Below are 18,933 nucleotides of genomic sequence, written 5' to 3' on the forward strand. Positions count from 1 at the left end.
GGAAAAGGAGGTCCAAAAGACCACTGAAGAAAATACTACTTTAAAAATTAGATTGGAGCAAGTGGAAGCTAGTGACTTTATGAGAAATCAGGATATTATAAAACAGAACCAGAGGAATGAAAAAATGGAAGACAATGTGAAATATCTCCTTGGAAAAACCACTGACCTGGAAAATAGATCCAGGAGAGATAATTTAAAAATTATTGGACTACCTGAAAGCCATGATCAAAAAAAGAGCCTAGATACCATCTTTCAGGAAATTATCAAGGAGAACTGCCCTGATATTCTACAGTCACAGGGCAAAATAGAAATTGAAAGAATCCATCGATCGCCTCCACAAATAGATCCCAAAAAGAAATCTCCTAGGAATATTGTTGCCAAATTCCAGAGCTCCCAGATCAAGGAGAAAATACTGCAAGCAGCCAGAAAGAAACAATTTGAGTATTGTGGAAACCCAATCAGAATAACCCAAGATCTGGCAGCTTCTACATTAAGAGATCGAAGGGCTTGGAATGCGATATTCCGGAGGTCAATGGAGCTAGGATTAAAACCTAGAATCACCTACCCAGCAAAACTGAGTATCATGTTCCAAGGCAAAATATGGATTTTCAATAAAATAGAGGACTTTCAAGCTTTCTCAGTGAAAAGACCAGAACTGAATAGAAAATTTGACTTTCAAACACAAGAATCAAGAGAAGCATGAAAAGGTAATCAAGAAACGGAAATTGCAAGGGACTTACTAAAGTTGAACTGTTTTGTTTACATTCCTACATGGGAAGATGATGAGTATGATTCATGAGACCGCAGTATTAGGGTAGTTGAAGGGAATATGCATATATATATATATATATATGCATATATATATATATATATGCATATATATATGTTTAAGTATATCTATAAGTGAATGTGTATGTATGTATGTATCTATGTGTATATGTATGTATGTGTATGTATGTGTATATATATATATGTAAAAGAGAGAGAGCAGACACAGGGCGAGTTGAGGATGAAGGGAAGATATCTAAAAGAAATAAAATGAAATTAAGGGATGAGAGAGTAACATACTGAGAGAGGGAGATAGGGAGAGATAGAATGGGGTGGATTATCTCGCATAAAGGTGGCAAGAGGAAGCAGTTCTATGGGAGGAGGGGAGAGGGCAGGTGAGGGGGGAATGAGTGAACCTTGGTCTCATCAGATTTGGCCTGAGGGGGAATACCATACATACTCAGTTGGGTATCTTACCCCACAGGAAAGAAGAGGGAGGAAGATAAAAAAAAATAAAAGGAGGGGGGATGATGGAGTGGAGGGCAGATGGGGGTGGAGGTAATCAAAACAAACACTTTGGAAAGGGGACAGGGTCAAGGGAGAAAATTCAATAAAGCGGGATGGGTTGGGAAGGAGCAAAATGTAGTTAGCCTTTCACAACATGAGTATTGTGGAAGGGTTATACATAATAATACATGTGTGGCCTAGGTTGAATTGCTCAACTTCTTAGGGAGGGTGGGTGGGAAGGGAAGAGGGAAGGGAATTTGGAACTCAAAGTTTTAAAATCAGATGTTCAAAAACAAAAAAACTTTTTGTATGCAACTAAAAAATAAGATACACAGGCAATGGGGCGTAGAAATTTATCTTGCCCTACAAGAAAGGAAGGGAAAAGGGGATGAGAGGGGAGGGGGGTGATAGAGGGGAGGGCTGACTGGGGAACAGGGCAACCAGAATATACGCCATCTTGGAGTGGGGGGGGAGGGCAGAAATGGGGAGAAAATTTGTAATTCAAACTGTTGTGAAAATCAATGCTGAAAACCAAATATGTTAAATAAATAAATTGCATTTAAAAAAAAATGGGAAAAAGATTCATATGTACAAAATTATTTATAGCAACTCTTTCTGTGGCAGCAGAATGATTGAAGAAGTTGTGGTATATAAATGTACTGGAATACTATTGTTGTACAAGAAATGTAGAACAGGTGGGCTTCAGAAAACCTAGAAAGTCTGAAATGAACTGATGCTGAGTGAAGTGAGCAGAACCAGGACAACATTGTGCACAGTAACAGCCACAGTGTGGGAGGACTGATTTCGATAGACTTAGCCCTTCTTAACAATGCAAGGACCTAAAATCTTTCCAAAGGACTCATGATGGAAAATGCCATCCACATCCAGAGAAAGAACTATGGAGTCAGAATGCAAAGAGAAGCAGAGTATTTTCTCCTTTGTTTTGTTTTCTTTTCTTTCTCGTGGTTTCTCCCATTTGTTATAATTTGTCTATGCAATATGCCTGGTGTGAAATTGTGTTTAATAAGAAAGTATGTGTAGAGCCCAGATCAGACCACATTCCATCTTGGGGAGAGAGGAAAGAGGGAGGGGGAGAAAATTAATTAATAAAAAGGGGAAAGTACCTACATGTACCCCCAAAAAATAAAGATCCCATCATTCTTCGTATTTGTATTCTTGCCACCTAGCACAGTGTCTATCACATAGTAGGTGCTTAAGAATGCTAATTGATTGATATGAAAGGAATTAAATCTTTTGACAGGTTAGAAAGACCAATGGAGTGGATAGATAAATCTATAAGCAAGTGAAAAAGAGAGATGCTTATTTCCTTTGTATTTGGTACTTTGGCCCTGCAAATGTAGTTCTTAAAGCATCTTTGTTTTTTAATGAATAATTATGTCCTGAAAAAAAAAAGAAATGTCTGTTGAGTTGAATTGAAGCCAATGCCAATGATTGCAGAATATAAAATGAAATGTATCCAATAGTCATAAGTTCTATAGGAGAAGTCTTCTCAAGAGGGATGGAAACTTTTCCAGTATCAAATTTTGATGAAACAACTACAAAATATTTAATTCATGAAGAAAATCAGCACTATTGGTATGTCCCAATTTTCATCCTTCATTCTATGGTGTTTAAGATTTTTTTTTTCTGTGACATGAATGGAACAATAGGCAAATATACCTACGATGTTTGCACACATCATGAGTGTGTTAGGTTTTTGGAAGATTTTTTTGGTAAATATTAAAATGCTCTATAAATGTGAATTATTGTTATTTTTGTTAAAATGATGGAAGATTTTCTAAGAGTTAGCAGTTTTCAGAGTTTAAATGGAAAGCCTTGTTAGGTAAGGGGTTCACCATAATGGGATGTCTTCAAGAGGAGGCTGCGTGTCATTGATTTTACATTGATTAGAGAGGGAGGAAGGTATCCTCCCAAGATTCCTGCTCGGTTATGAGTTGGATTAGATGATTTCCAAGATTCCCCCATCACATAGATTTTCTAAGTCTGTAAAGATCCCATCACCACCCTCATAGGAATTTTTGGGGGAACTGATTTTTCTTGCTTCAAATCTGTACTATCTTTCTTACATTTGTCCTGCCATTTTATCTTCTGTCCCTCAGCTTCCTTATTGTTAAAATTGTTAGATCATTATAACAAAAAAATGGAAAGAAAGGGAACAACTGCCATCAAAAGTGGTGACAGAGAATATTTTGTAGCCAAAACAAAAATGAGAAACTTAATAGAAGAGACTAATGGAAAGGATTCTGGGAAGATGGCCTAGTAGGTCAGAAAATTCCAAGCTCAAGATTTTTCCCCTCAAAAGAGAAAAAAAAATAGTGCCTTAGAGTAAACAAAGTGTGGGTAAAGATAAATAAGAGTAGAAGCACAACAGGGGTCCTCCTGGGATAAGAAAATTAGAAGAAAAATTCCAGGATGAGGTTTGGTCCAGTGAAGAATAAACACCTCCAGGTGAGGGTTCTGGTTAACAATAGGCTGCAGTCTGCTTAAACAAGTGGCAAGACCTGGGGTTTGCTAGGTTGGGTGGCTGCCTTGGACCCAGCCACCCCAACTTTTATGCCCAGGAGAGTGAGGGGATAGGGCATCTGAGCCAGGGAAGATCAAAGGGAGCTTTGCTGACAAGAAAAGCCAGACCCATTTGTGCTATGGAGAGCACTGGGGTTGAGAAGGAACCAGCACACTCCCTATGACTGCAGATGTACTGGACCAGAATGTCCCTGGCAGTGGGCATCTACAGGAGACTGGAGGTTTGGCTTTACTTCCAGGCTAGAGGGGAGAACTGAAGATTTAGGGCAAGAAGCACCATCCCCTATACCCCAGGACTAGAGGTGATTACAAAAATTAAGCTATTACTACAAAAAATGCACAGGCAAAGGAGAAAAAAATCCAGCCATAGAAAGTTATTATGGGAATAGAGAAGACCAGCATTCATCTTTAGAAAATGATATTGAAGAAAAAAACAAAACAAACGTCTTCAACCCCAAAGAGTAACATCAAATGTTCACCTTCCCAAAAAGAATTTATAGAAGCACTTAAAAAGACTTTATAACTAAAATCAACTAGATGGAGGAGAAACTAAAAAAAGATAAGAACAATCTGTGAAAAAGAAGATTATGAAAAGAAAGTCAATCAATTAAAAAAGGAGATCCAGAATCTTAAGGAAAAAAATGAGACCATGAAAATTAGAATTGGGCAAGATGAGGCCAGAGAAGTTATAAGAGATCAAAAATTAAACAAAATATAAAGAACGAAAAATAATAGAATAGAATGTGAAACATCTTATAAGAAAAACAACTGATCTGAAGAAAAGATCAAGAAGAAAAAACATAAGAATAGTTGGACAACCTGAAACCTATGATAAAAAAAGAATCTTGATACAATATAAGAAATAAGTAAAGAAAATTGCCCTGAAGCATTATTGTGTGTTGTAGCCAGAATGGACTTTGTTTTCTTTGAATGACTCAGCTTGCCTCGTTGAGCTTCCCTGGACGCTGGGGCTTGTCCTTCCGGGGAAGGAGGCCCAGCGACCATGCCAGGGATCAGGGAGCTTCCTGTGTGATGAGTCGTGGGGCTGGCTGAGGGGAGGTGTGTTAACGTCGTCTACGCTAGGGGGAGGGGCCAAGTCAAGAACCAATCGGCCCTGGTGGTTCAGGCAGCGCTTGATGATGTCAAAAACTCTATAAGAGGGGAGAGGACAGCTTGAAGATCCTCCTTTCCTTTTCTGGTTGGAGCCAGAGACACCTACAGCCCAAGCTGAGCTGCCGGTAGCAGAGCTTACTAGAGGCTAGTGGGTAATCTTCTTACCGTAGAGGGGAAGCATGTACAGGATTTTGCCTTATACCATCTTGCTTCTCTGTGGCCTCCTGGTTACCCTTGTAAGGCAGTCTTATTGGGCCTGGAAGCTTTTGATGAAAATATCAAAATGGGGACGCTGGTTTGTGGGCTTGTTATTGTGGAGTGTAAATACATGCTTTAGTTCTCCTGCCTTCTGCCTAGAGAATTCCTTATATCCTGCGGTTCCGGACCTTTTAGGCACATATGAGATTCTCTTTGAAATCATAAATTCTGCCTTCCTAATATGTGTGTTTGTGCTTCCTTCTTGAAGGGGACCATGACATCAGGGAGATGATGACATGACTTGCAGTTGACTTTGATTTGAGTGAGTAAGGGCTGTGCAAGGTTATCAGCCTCACCACATATGTAGAACTATGAGGTTAAATAAATATAAAACTGAAAATATGTTGATTAACCATGAGGAATATGGCTTATATGGTGTCACTTCAAGAATGTATCAGTAAAGCTTCACCAGAGGGCAGCTAAGAGGCTAGACAGCAGCAACATCGTGTAGGACAGACAGCAGACAAGAAATGAAGAGATGGTTGGAGGCATAGTAAAAGGTGGTGTTTTAAGGAATGCTAGCTACGGAGGCAGCATCTACCAGCAAAGTTGCGGGTTTCCAAGCCTTGGCAGAAGTGGTTGCTGGATGAAAGAAAAGGAAGTACTTTTAATCAATGAGCTATAGTAAGCAAAACTGAGAAATGGCAAAGTACAGTCAGTTTTCAAGAGTCTGAACCATGAAAACTCTGGTAGGGGAAGTTTTCATGTCATGAAAAGGTAGATGGTACTGAAACTCAAAACTTTGTTCTTGTGAGAGTTGTAATGTTGCTCCACTCCTTTCCATCTCAGGGATCTCTAGGAAATTGTACTCATTTGTATGTGGGAACTGATGATGATCCTACTCCATGCTTTCCCCATTACTGATTTTGCTAGTCTATCTACATTAAAGGAATTAGAAGAGACTTTCCTACTGTTCTAGCAGAAGGGCAAATGTTAGGAACATATACATCCTTACATTTCCCTTTCTGAATACTATTACCAATTCCTTACTTTCTTTCTTATGAATTCTAGTCCATTAGCAAATAATTTTTGGACTTCTTGAATTTGACATCTCAAATCTACTTCGAATTCAACATAACAAAACAGAAGTTTTCCCCTCATTTCCCCTCAAATCCTACCCACTTTCTAATTTCTTGATTGTTGAGAGTACCATCATCCTCCCAGTCTCCCAGGCTTATGTTCATAGCATCTTTCTCATCCCATTCTCTTTATTCATCCCGTATTTTCAATCTTGTTAAATCTTGTTATTTTAACTTGTATTTATGTAGTTATTGGCACTTTTTCTCCCTCATTAGAATACAAGTTCCTTGAGAACAGTGTTCATATTTTTGCCTTTCTTTTTAACCCCAATTCTTAGAACTGTTCCTGTCTGATTTATTAGGATAAGTAATTGTTGACTGAATGACTAATACTCCTTTCACTAGGCCCAATATGATGTATAGTATATTGATATTTCCATAGGCTCAAAATACAGTACCATACTAAGGCTAGCATCTCCCCAAAATTCTCCATGTCCCCAAATAATCTTCCCTGTAAAGTTTTCTTCCTCCCAATGCAAGTGATTTGAGGTGAGGCATGAAGAAGGCAAAAATGTTATTGGACTAATTTAAAATTATGATATGAATGACTGAACACTGATTATCTTTTTCAAGAGTTTTTGTTCTTTGAGGGGAGGTTGCCTATTAACTTGAATGAATATCTAATTGGGAAAATGTCAGACACTGTACCAAAGAGAAAGAAAAAAATGGCATAAGCATTCTGTATCCTGTTAATAAAATAACTTGCCTAGAGCCAGTGGTATATATTAAAAAAATAGCTTACAGGGCATTTATGGCTGGAAAAAGAGGCCGATCAGTTGTAAAGTAAAAGTAAGTTAAAACAAATCATTAAAATAATACACAGCCCCCAAAGATACTGAAAGGAAAAAAGAAAAACAACATTAGGTACATTAGGCAGATCCTCTAAAGGGGATGTTGTGAAAGTATACATTAGAAAAGTCCAAGGTCTCCCGTTGTATCTGGGGCCATTTCCACCAGTCCTGTTGTATGTGTTGCCACTGGATTCAGATGACTCTGGAGGAGACAGTGAGGCTGATGACTTTGCACAGCCCTGCCTCACTTAAATCCAATTCACTCACAAGTCAAGGCATCACTCTCTTGATGTCCTCTTCCAGAACAAAGGATCGATGACAACGCATGAGTAGTAGTAGCTGCTCCACTGGGGACCCAACCAGCCAGTTCCAGTTGGGCAATGTTTCTCCTTCCTTCCTTCCTTCCTTCCTTCCTTCCTTCCTTCCTTCCTTCCATCCACCCTTCCTTCCATCCACCCTTCCTTAATTTCTTCCTCCTCTCCCTCTATCCACATGGGGAATCTTACCCTCACATGTGACTGCTTTGCCCAAATGAATATAAGACCTGATTGCTTAAACTACACAAGATATCTTGGGGTTGGGGGAATGTATTTTAAAATTTTTTCTCTTCCCTACTTATTTATTCTATCATGCCCCCCCAAACTGGAACAATTAACTCTTTTGTCCCATATAGTTTCATTTGTGATTTATTTAAATAAAGCTCTGGAAAACTAGGCTTTCATAAAGCCTATTGAGACTGAAATGGAGCTACTTGACTATGCCTTAAACCCTAATCACTCTGGCTCTCACTGATTGGCCAATAATAGATCCTAGCCAAAGCCTCATTTCATCATTGTTTGGGTTTTAAAGGCTCAGATAGCAATTATTTCTGTTCTGGCCAAAAACCCTGAGGGTCTTCCCCTCCCAGATTGATTGTTTTGAGAAGGCAAACTAGGCTAGCTTCTGTCTCAATTCTCACTATCCTTTAATCAGAAAATGGGTGTTGCCTCAGACAAACTGAGAACTGGGGAAGACCTTTGCTTAAAAAGGCCAAGGTCTCCCACTACATTTGGGGTCATCTCCAGTCTTCCCAAACTACGTCTTAGGACTGGACTCAGATGACTCTGGATGGGAGTGAGGCTGATGACTTTGCACAGCTCTGCCTCACTTAAATCCAATTCACTTGCAAGTCAAGAAATCATCCTGGTGATTGGTACTCTCCAAGAACAAAAACTGGACAACAACAATTAGAATCACATGGGATAAAAAGACAAAATTGTTCTAATATATGTAAATAGGGTACTTACTGAGATGATTTGGGCATTAGACACTTTACTTCTGTGTGCCTCAGTTTCCTTACCTATAGAGTGAGGGGATTGAATTAGATCAGTTGTGTCAAACTCTAAAAACAGGAACCACTAAACTGTATATAATGATCCTTACAAGTTGCATATTGACTTAGAAAACCATCTATGGATATTTTCTATGTACTATTTTAAAAATGTTTGCTATTTATTTTTAACATCCTGTTTTTTGAAAACTGAGTTCCAAATTATGTCTTTCCCTCCTGTGCCACTTCCAACCACTGAGAAGGCAAGCTTTACAGTATCAATTATACATGTGAAATCATGCAAATAATATTTCCAAATTAGCCATATAACAAAAAAAATCAAGAAAAATAAGAAAGTGAGAAAACTATATTTCAATTTGCACTCAGAGTGCATCAGTTCTTTTTCTAGAGGTGGATAGCACTTTTCATCATGAGTTCTTTTTAATTGTCTTGGATAATTGTATTGATCAGAGTAGCTAAGTCTTTCACAGTAGTCATCATTACAAAATTGTTGTTACTGTGTACAGTGGTCTCCTGGTTCTGCTCACTTCACTTTTATCAGTTCATAGAGCTGTTCCCATGTTTTGCTGAAGCTATTCCCCTCATTCCTTATAGCACAACAGTATCCCATCACAATCATATACCACAACTTCTTCAGCCACTCCCCAATTGATGAGAATTCCCTCAATTTCCAATTCTTTGCCAACACAAAAAGAGTTTCTATAAATATTTGTGTATGTATAGGTGCTTTTTCTTTTTCTTTGATCTCTTTGGTTTATAGACATAGTAATGGTATTGCTGGATCAAAGGGTAAACACGGTTTTATAGCTCTTTGGACATAGTTCCAAATTGTTCTCAAGAATGATTGGACCAGTTCACCACTCCAGCAACAGTTCACTAGTATAACTGTTTTCCCTCATTTCTTCAAGCATTTGTCATTTCTGATAGGTATAGGGTAGAATCTCAGAGTTCTTTTAATTTGCATTTCTCTAATCAATAGTGGTTTAGAGCACTTTTTGTATGACTAGAGATGAATTTGATTTCTTCTTCTGAAAACTATCTATTCATATACCTTGAAAATTTATTTTGATAAATTTTACTCAGTTCCCTATACATTTGAGAAAAGAGGTCTTGATCAGAGAAAATTGCTATAAATATTTTTATATTATTTCATTGTCTACGGAAATTTTTATGAAAAGGTAGTTTCCTGATTATCTCTTTTAAATGACTCTAGTTTTGCTTTTGCTTTGTCTCAGATCATGATTGCAACCCCTGTCTTTTTAACTTCAGTTGAAACATAATAGATTCTGCCCATCTCCTTATTTTAGCTTTCTCTGTATATTATCTGTTTCAATAGTGTCTCTTGTAAACAACTTTTTTGTTACATTCTGGTTTCTAATTCATTTTGCTATCTGATTCCACTTTATGGGTGAACTTATTCCATTCACATCCACAGTTATGCTTACTGTATATGTTCTTTCAATCCCATTTTCTTCTGTTTATCCTTTCTTTATACTAGCCCTCCTCAAAATTCAATTTTCCTTCTGACCACTGCCTCGCTTAATCTTCACTGGGTTTCATCATCTCCCTCCCCTTTTTCTCACCCCTTTACCCTCCTTTTCCCTCTCTTTGTTAAAATATATTTCTATCTCCAGCTGAGTGCATGTCTGTCTATCTATCTATCTATCTATCTATCTATCTATCTATCTATCTATCTATCTATCTATGTGTGTGTATTCTTCAATTGTTGAACCCATCCTGATAATAGTGAAGTTCAAAAATTGCTTGCTGTGTGCCTTCCCTCTCATTTTTACCTCCACTGTGAAAGCTCTTTCTTCCACATCTGTTTTATTTGAGATAACTATCCTCATCCTATCTGTCCTTTCCTACTTCTCCTAGTACAGTACATCCTACTTTTTCACTCCTTAAATTTTTTAGATTATCCCAACAAAATGGACTCACACCCATACCCTCTGTCTATGTATACTCTTTCTAACTGCCTTAACAATAAGAAAGGTTTTAGGAATTACATGTGTCATATTTCCATAAAGGAAAGTAAATGGTTTAGCTTTATTGAGTCTCATATGTTTTCTTTTTTATGCTTCTCTTGAGTCTTGTGTTTGAATATCACATTTTCTATTTATCTTTGGTCTTTTCATTAGGAATCTTTGGAAGTACCTTATTTCATTAAATATCATTTTTTCCCCTTGAAGGATTATAGTCAATTTTTCTGGGTTAAATATTCTTGGTTGTAATCATAGCTCCTTTGCCTTCCAGAATATTATATTCAAAGCCCTCTGCTCCTTTAACATGGAAGCTACTAAATCTTGTGTAATCTTGACTGTGGCTCCATGATATTTGAATATTTTTTCCTGATTTCTTGCAATATTTCTCCTTGACCAGGGAGTTCTAAAATTCGGCTATAATATTCCTTGGAGTTTTTATTTTGGGATTTCTTTCAGGATGTAATCAATGGATCTTTCAATTTCTATTGTACCCTCTGGATCTGATTTCCTTTATAATTTCTTGAAAGATGACATTTAGACACTTTAAAAAATCATGACTGTTAAGTAATCTGAGAATTCTTTAATTATCTCTCCTTGGTCTATTTTCCAGGTTAAATGTTTTTTGCCGATGGAATATTTCACATTTTCTTCCATTTTTTATTCTTTGGACATAATATTATTGATACTTGATGTCTCATATGGTCATTTGCTTCCATTTGCTCAATTATAATTTTAAGGAGTTATTCTCTTCAGCATTTTTGTGCTTTTTTTGTTTTTACCAAGTTATTAATTCTCTTTTCATAATTTTCCTGCATCAGTCTCATTTCTTTTCCTAATTGCTCCTATACCACTCTTATCTCTTTCTTTAACACTTCCAGGAATTTTGTTGGACTTGTGTCCAATTAGCATTTTTCTTTGAGGCATTGGTGGTAGGTGTTTTCACATTGTTTTTGTTTTCTGAGTTTGTGTCTTGTTCTTTCCCACCACTGAAGTAGTTTTTTTTATGTTTGAGTTCTCTTTTCTTTGTTTGCTCATTTTGCCAGCCAATTTTTGGTCCTTGAACTTGATGTTAAAGTTGAGCTCACCTCACCCAGGCTTAGGGAGGCACTGCCTCAAGTATCAGAATTTTTCATGCTGCTGTTTTCAGAGCTACTTCTTGGGTTCTGCAAGTTTTCAAGGCTTCCAAGATGGTATAAACTGAAGAAAGGTGTGCCCACTGCTCTCTCTGTCTACTCCCTGGTGTTTACCCCGAAAGGGTCTCCCCTCTAGCTACAAGCATAGTACTCCTGCCCCATTGTTCCTGGAACTGTGACCAGGTTCCCTGCTCTCTTGTAGCCACAATTGTTAGCATTTCTATTGGCCCTGTGGCTTCACTGTTCCTTTGCAGCTGTAAGTGTTAATGCTCCTCTCTGCCTTGTAACTGACCAGGGCCCCTGCTTCCTTGTGACCAACCACAAGTGTTCCTCTCTACCCTAGAATTGTGACCCAGAATTGCCAGGGAATAGAACTCCCAATCAGTACTAGCTACACCCAGTGACAGCAAAGGGTCTTCTATAATCTTTTTCTTTCTTATTTTTTTAAAGCATTTAAAAATTATTCTGAATTTAAGAAATAAAATCATCATTTCCATAGCATATTAGGATAGGAAAAAAAGGTGATTATACATGAAACTGCAAATCTATTATGTACAACTTGCAATTCCTTTTAAATATATAATAAAGTGATCAGGTAGCTTCCTTTTTTTTTTCTTTTTTTTTCTCCCCTCCCATCTGCTTTGCATTGTAATCACTTTCTGATTGGGTTGTCTGACTACCTTACAGTCTCTGGGCTGATAGCTCCCAAGATGGTGCTGCTTCTACCATTGCACTTTCCTCCAAGGTCCACTTGTACTGCTGCAGGGTGTGCTATGGGCTGGCCCCCACACCATTTGACAGGTGTCAAAAACCTCCCCTGCTGATCTCCTAAATTGCCTTAGGCTGGCCTTCTGCTGGCTCTTCTGCTCCAAAATTTGATTCAAGGCATTCTTTTAAATTGTTTGGAGGGGAATATTGAGAGTGTTTGGCTAGATTTCTGTCTCTAATGCACCATCTTGGCTTCACCTTTCTTTCTATGTTTTATTATATATTTATGTATTTTGTTAAGGATTTCTCAATTATCTTTTGATCTGGTTCTAACTGCAATGGGAGATTGTGCCGTTGGTAAGTATTTCATACCTGTGCTCTCGATGACTCTTAAGGACTCTAATGTAATCTAAATTGATGATTCTATAAAATGCCAAACCTTTCTCATTGTCAACATATATGTGTTATAATTTATTTTGTGATGGAGTTTTCTCTTCCTATGTGGGCTGGCTCTGCTAGAGAATCAGATGCTGTAGTTATCTCTCTCAATCTCTACTTGCTATTTACAGTTTCTTCTGCTACTATGAACAAATGGTTTTCTTAATAATTCCAAGGTTTTTTCATGTTGTTATTTTTGTTGTTTTTTAACTGTGGACTTTAAATGATAGCAACAATATCTCTAGTAGTACACATTTGTAGTAGGTGTATCTATGTTGAGGGACATGGACAATGAAGACTTGGAAAAGATAGCACTATAATTATTTTAGTCATTAAAAAGTCTGACATTGTCTATTGCATTTAATCTATGAGTTACAAATCAAATTTATTGTTTCACTTGAAACAAAATAAATATTGAATCTCAAAAATACCTTACAGAACAAACTTTTCCCCATCTTTTTAGTGGTGGAAAATCAAAGCCAAGGAAGTTTGTAAGACTTGTCCATGATTATGTAGCTAAAAAGTAGAAATCCAGTCAGCTAACTCCAAGTTTAGTATTCTTTCTATGTTACATTCTGCTTTTCCATTTAGAAAGTATTTACATACTTCATTCAATTACATCCTCATAATAATACTTTGGGTACATATAGTTCACATATTATTACATTTTACAAATATGGCAATTTTTGAACATAAAGTTTAAATGAGGGGCAGAATAATGACATGGCGGAGAAAGTGCCTGGCTTGGGATTAGAAAGAATTCTTCCTGAGTCTGACCTCAGATACTTACTAGCTGTGTGACCCTAGGCAAGTCACTTAACCCTGTTTGCCTCAGTTCCTCATCTCTAAACTGAGCTGGAGAAGGAAATGGCAAAACCACTCCAGGGTCTTTGCCAAGAAAACCCCAAATGGGTTTACAAAGCATCATATACCCTGAAAAAACTGAACCATGAACAACAGCAAAAGGTTAAGTGACTTGTGTAAAGTTGCAAATGAAGTCAATATCAGAGACAGATTTGGATCTGGGTCTTCTGACTCCAAACCTAATACTCTAACTACCCTAGCACACTGTTCCCTGATGCAATAGGTTACTTTGCAGAAAGAAAAAAAAAAACAAAACAAAGCAAAACTAAACTAAAAAACAAAAAAAAAACCTTCATGATTTATTTTGAAAGTTCATTTTACATCACTTGCAAATTGATTCTATAAAAGTTAAACAAAATACATTTTTAAAAGTATCTGCCTAGATTTTCAAGCTTCCATTCTCAGCTGGAAGTTCTCTTTTATTAGACTTTCAAGTAGAAACAGTAATGAATTCAGATAACATTATCTCATATATCAAACTTAGTATCATTCTAAGTAGCATGGTGTTAAAGTGCCCAGGGACAGAAAAATAGATCCCATGAGTTTTGAGGTGTTCTAGAGAGTGTATTTATATCTTTCTCTGTGAATTCTTCTCTTTTATTAAAGTATCTTTATGTCATGCTTTTCTGTTTTCTGAATCAAGACTACTTTTTGTTTCATGATTTTTTAAAAGCTCAGAGATGTTCCTCAACTGGTGGTAAACACACTCATAAAACTTGAAAAAAAAGATCACCAGTTCCTGAAAGCCATCGTGCAAGAGAAATGACTCTTTTGCTGTGAATTTCCAACTGTCATTTGTCTTTTTTTACAACTTATTTAATATTTTATTTTCTCCCAGTTACCTGTAAAAACAATTTTTAACATTTGTTTTTCAAAACTCTGAGTTCCAAATTCTCTCCCTCCTTCTCTCCTCTGACCCCCTCTCCCCCAATTAAGAAGGCAAACAATTCAATATAGGTTATACATGTGTAGTCATGCGAAACATTTCTATAGTAGTCATGTTCTGAAAGAAAACAGGCAAAAAAGACTCGAGAAAAAGCAAGTTAAAAAAATTATGTTTCATTCTGTATTCAGACACTGTTACTTCTTTGTCTGGGGATGGATAGCATTTTTCATGATAAGTCCTTCGGAGTTGTCTCAAATTTTTGTACTGATGAGAATAGCTAATTAATTCACAACTCATCACTTCACAATGTCGCTGTTGCTTTGTATGTGGTGCATTTCACTTTGCATCAGCTCATGGAAGTCTTTGCAGGTTTTTCTGAGAGCATCCTGCTTATCATTTTGTATCGCACAATGGTATTCCATTATAATCACATATCACACCTTGCTCATTCATTCCCCAATTGATGGGCATCCTCTCAATTTCCAATTATTTGCCACTGGAAAAGAGCTGCTATAAATATTTTGTGCATATGGGTCTTTTTCCTTTTTTAAAATCTCTCAGGATATAGATCTAGTAGTGCTATTGCTAGGTTACAGGGTAATGCACCAACAATGCATTAATGTCTCATTTTTTCCCCACATCCCCTCCAACAGTTGTCATTTCTCTTTTCTACCTATTAGCCAATTTAAGAAGTAGTACCTCAGAATTGTTTTAATTTGAATTCCTTTAATCAATAGTGATTTAGAGCATTTTTTCCATATGGCTATAGATAGCTTTGTTTACTTGATCTGAAAAAGTTCATATCTGATCATTTATCAATTGGTGAAAGGAGCTTATATTTATAAATTTGATTTGATTTTCTATGATTGAAAAATAAGGCCTTTATCAGAGAAACTTACTTCAAAAACTTTTTCACAGTTACTATTGTTAACAGCATTTCCCTATATTCTATTCCCCACCCCCTGTTAATTCTATTCTCTCTATCCTTTCACCCTGCCCTTCCTCAAAAGTGTTTTGCTTCTGATTAGCCCCTCCACCAATCTACTTTCCCTTCTTTCAACTCCTCACATGTCTCTTATTCCCTTCCTCTCCTTTTTTATGGGGTAAGATAGATTTCTATACTCAATTGAATGGGTATATTATTACCTCTTTGATTTAATTCTGATGAGAGTAAGGTTCATTCACTCCCCCTTAACCTCCCTTCCCTTCTACTATAATCACTTTTCTTCCCTCTTTTATGTGTGGTAATTTACACCGATTCTACCCTTCCCTTTTCTTTTCTCCTAGTACATTCATCTTTCACACCTAAATTTTATTTTTTTTAGATTTCATCCCTTCTTATTTAACTCATACCTGTGCCCTCTGTCTATATTTTCTCCTTCTAACTGCCCTAAGAATGAGAATATTCTTATGTGTTACAAGTGTCATTACAAGAATGCAAATAGTTATTAAGTCTCATGATTTCCCTTTCCTATTTATCCATTTTTCCCCTTGAAGGATTATACTTGGTTTTAATGGGTAGGTGATTCTTTGTTGTGATCCTAGCTCCTTTGCCCTCTGGAAAATCATATCCAAACCCCAATGATCTTTTCATATACGAGCTACTAAATCTTGTGTTATTTTGACTATGGCTCCACAATACGTGAATTATTTCTTTCTGGCTGCTTGTAATATTTTCTCTTTGACCTGGGAGCTCTGGAATTTGGCTATAATATTTCATTTTGGGATTTGTTTCAAGAGATTCTATTTTACCCTCTGGTTCTAGAATACTAGGGCCATTTTTCTTGGTAATTTCTTGAGAGATGATATCTGGGCTCTTTTTTTGATCATGGCTTTCAGCTAGTCCAATAATTTTTAAATGATCTCTCCTGGAACTCTTTTCCAAGTCAGTTTTTTTTTTCCAATGAGATATTTCACATTGTCTTCTATTTTTTTCATTCTTTTGGTTTTGTTTTATTTTTTGATTGATTTCTTATAAAGTCATTAGCTTCCATTTGTTCAATTCTACTTTTAAGAAATTATTTTCTTTGGTGAGCTTTTGGACCTCCTTTTTCATTTGATCAAATCTACTTTTCAAGGAGTTTTTTTCAAAGTGGATTATTTTTCCTCTTTCTCCATTTGGCCAATTCTTCTTTTTATGGCATTCTTCTCATTAGCTTTTTGTACCTCTTTTATCATTTGGCCTAGTCTGCTTTTTAAGGTGCTACTTTCTTTATTTTTTTCTGTGTCTCCTTTACCAAGCCGTGCACTCATTTTTCAAGATGTTCTTCATCACTCTCATTTCTCTCCCCAATTTTTCCTCTACTTCTTCTTACTTGAATTTCAAAATCCTCTACCTGCACTGGACTGTGCTGTACTCTCACCAAGTGTGACAGAGCTTTCATGATGACCTTTTAAGTTGTTTTGGGCTGGAAATTATTTCACTCTGTCTTTTTTGTGGGTTCTGCCACTCTAGACTTTGATTAGATTCATTATTTAAAAGTATTTGGAGGAGCTTAGGGGAGAGCTCAGGGGAGTCCCTACCAATACTCTGCCATCTTGGACTCTATAAATTTCAATTGTTGTACGTCTAGAACTAAAGCCATACAACTATTGCTTAGTTTAGACTGGAACTAAAAGTAAGATGGGTTGATACAATTCTTCAATTATCAGTTTAATGCTGCATAAATGTTATGATCATTGATTTCACTTTTTATAGATAGCTCAGCAATTGGTGAGTCATGAATTGAGCTGCATTTATCAATGTGGTCCAATTTATTTGGAGTCAAACAGGCCAGGTAAAACTCATCAACTTGAATTTAGATATTAATCCTCAATAATTATTATCAACAATCATCACCATCCTCATTATCATCATGGTTATTATTATTATTGTTATCTTCCTCCCCAAATCACCTTGTATTTATTTTTGGGCATATTTATATACATGTACATTGTCTCCCCTAATGTAATATAAGCTCCTTAAGGACAGAGAGACCATTTCCTTTCTGTTTTTGTATCCTCAGCATCTAACACAGTGCTTCACACACAACATGAACTTAATGTTTCTGGATTGTTGATTGTTTTGATGTGTTGCTTTACTTATATTTTTTAATCTGGATAATTTCTCCAAATCTACCTCACTTCCACTGAATCCTCCTTTGTGAGAAAGAAACAGTTATTCCAAAATCAGCTTACAAAGTGACTATCTCTGACCTCTAGTCTCATGATTTTTTTTCAAAAGGAGGTCTTACTAATAATGATCCTTTTGTGACAATGCCCAATCTAGATACATGACTTCCTTATCATGCAGATAAGTCATCTTTATACTAATGTATCATGGTGCTAAATATTTATTGACACTACATTTAGTAGCATGTCCTTGGGCTCAATATCACTTCAGAGATGAAGAAATAGAATATATTTAATTTAAAGAAAGTGTGCCACATGGTGCTGGGTGTAATTGTTAAAAATAAAACCTCAAAGCAATAGATTAAGTACACAAGTCAAAATGGGAGCAGGAATCTGGTAGGCTTTAAATGGTCAGTCTGGGCCCTGAAATCATCTTGGTATTTAAAAATGTGGTTAGACCTGCTTTCTCCAGGACATCCCTATACCCTCTGGCAGCGAAGAAGACACCTTTGAAATATGTATTGATTGTTTCTGGCCAGAAGGGTATCATTACATGCATCATGGTTCTCATGCACAGAATGGAAGCTTTGGTGACTGAAACAGTTAATGTTGCATCTAAGGGTGTCTCATTTAGCCCCAGGGAGCCACTAACATACTGAGTGAATCTGACTTTAAATATTTAACATCCTGTAGGATGTAGGAATCATCCTATATAAGCATGAAATATCTCTCATTTGAATAATCTTTGTGGTGTAAGATCACATATTTATAGTTCCCTAATGTACCACTCTAATGCTACATCAAGATTTATTGGTCTCCCCAAATGTGTTCGACTTTCAATTCTTCATTGTGATGCTTAAGCCTAATAAGTTGATGGCAGAACAGCGATTCTAATATCTCTTCATCTAACTGTGTAGAGGATAATGGTAAATGAAAGAAAGAATCTAATGTGTCTAGTCCTTATGAATATTTTCTTAATGGCTTTTAGGAACTCCACTTACTATGTTTTATTGGTTACTAATTTTAATGAAACCATTTTAAAGGGTAATCCAAATATTTTAAATGTTCATGTGCTTATCTGTTGCCTATATGGCATGAAAATGATTAATAATAGGATTGATTCACTTGAATACTGCATTGGGCACTTCCATAATGGGTTTTCAAGTCATCTAAGAACTCAATACAATATAATGTAGCCTACTAATGCAGGTTACACCTGCAAAAACTTTACATTTGAGTAATTATTTCTGTACTCTTATGCATAGTAGAAATACAGTTTGGATAGAATTGTATCTTATTTGTCAGGATCAACCTGAAGAAAGATATATTTACATACATTTTTCATCATTCATGTGTTTAAGAGACCATCAGACATGAAGTAGATTATCTCATTTCACCTGTAGAAAAGAAATATTATC

Source organism: Trichosurus vulpecula, chromosome 1 (genome assembly GCF_011100635.1).
Source record: "Trichosurus vulpecula isolate mTriVul1 chromosome 1, mTriVul1.pri, whole genome shotgun sequence".
NCBI classification, from domain to species: domain Eukaryota; kingdom Metazoa; phylum Chordata; class Mammalia; order Diprotodontia; family Phalangeridae; genus Trichosurus; species Trichosurus vulpecula.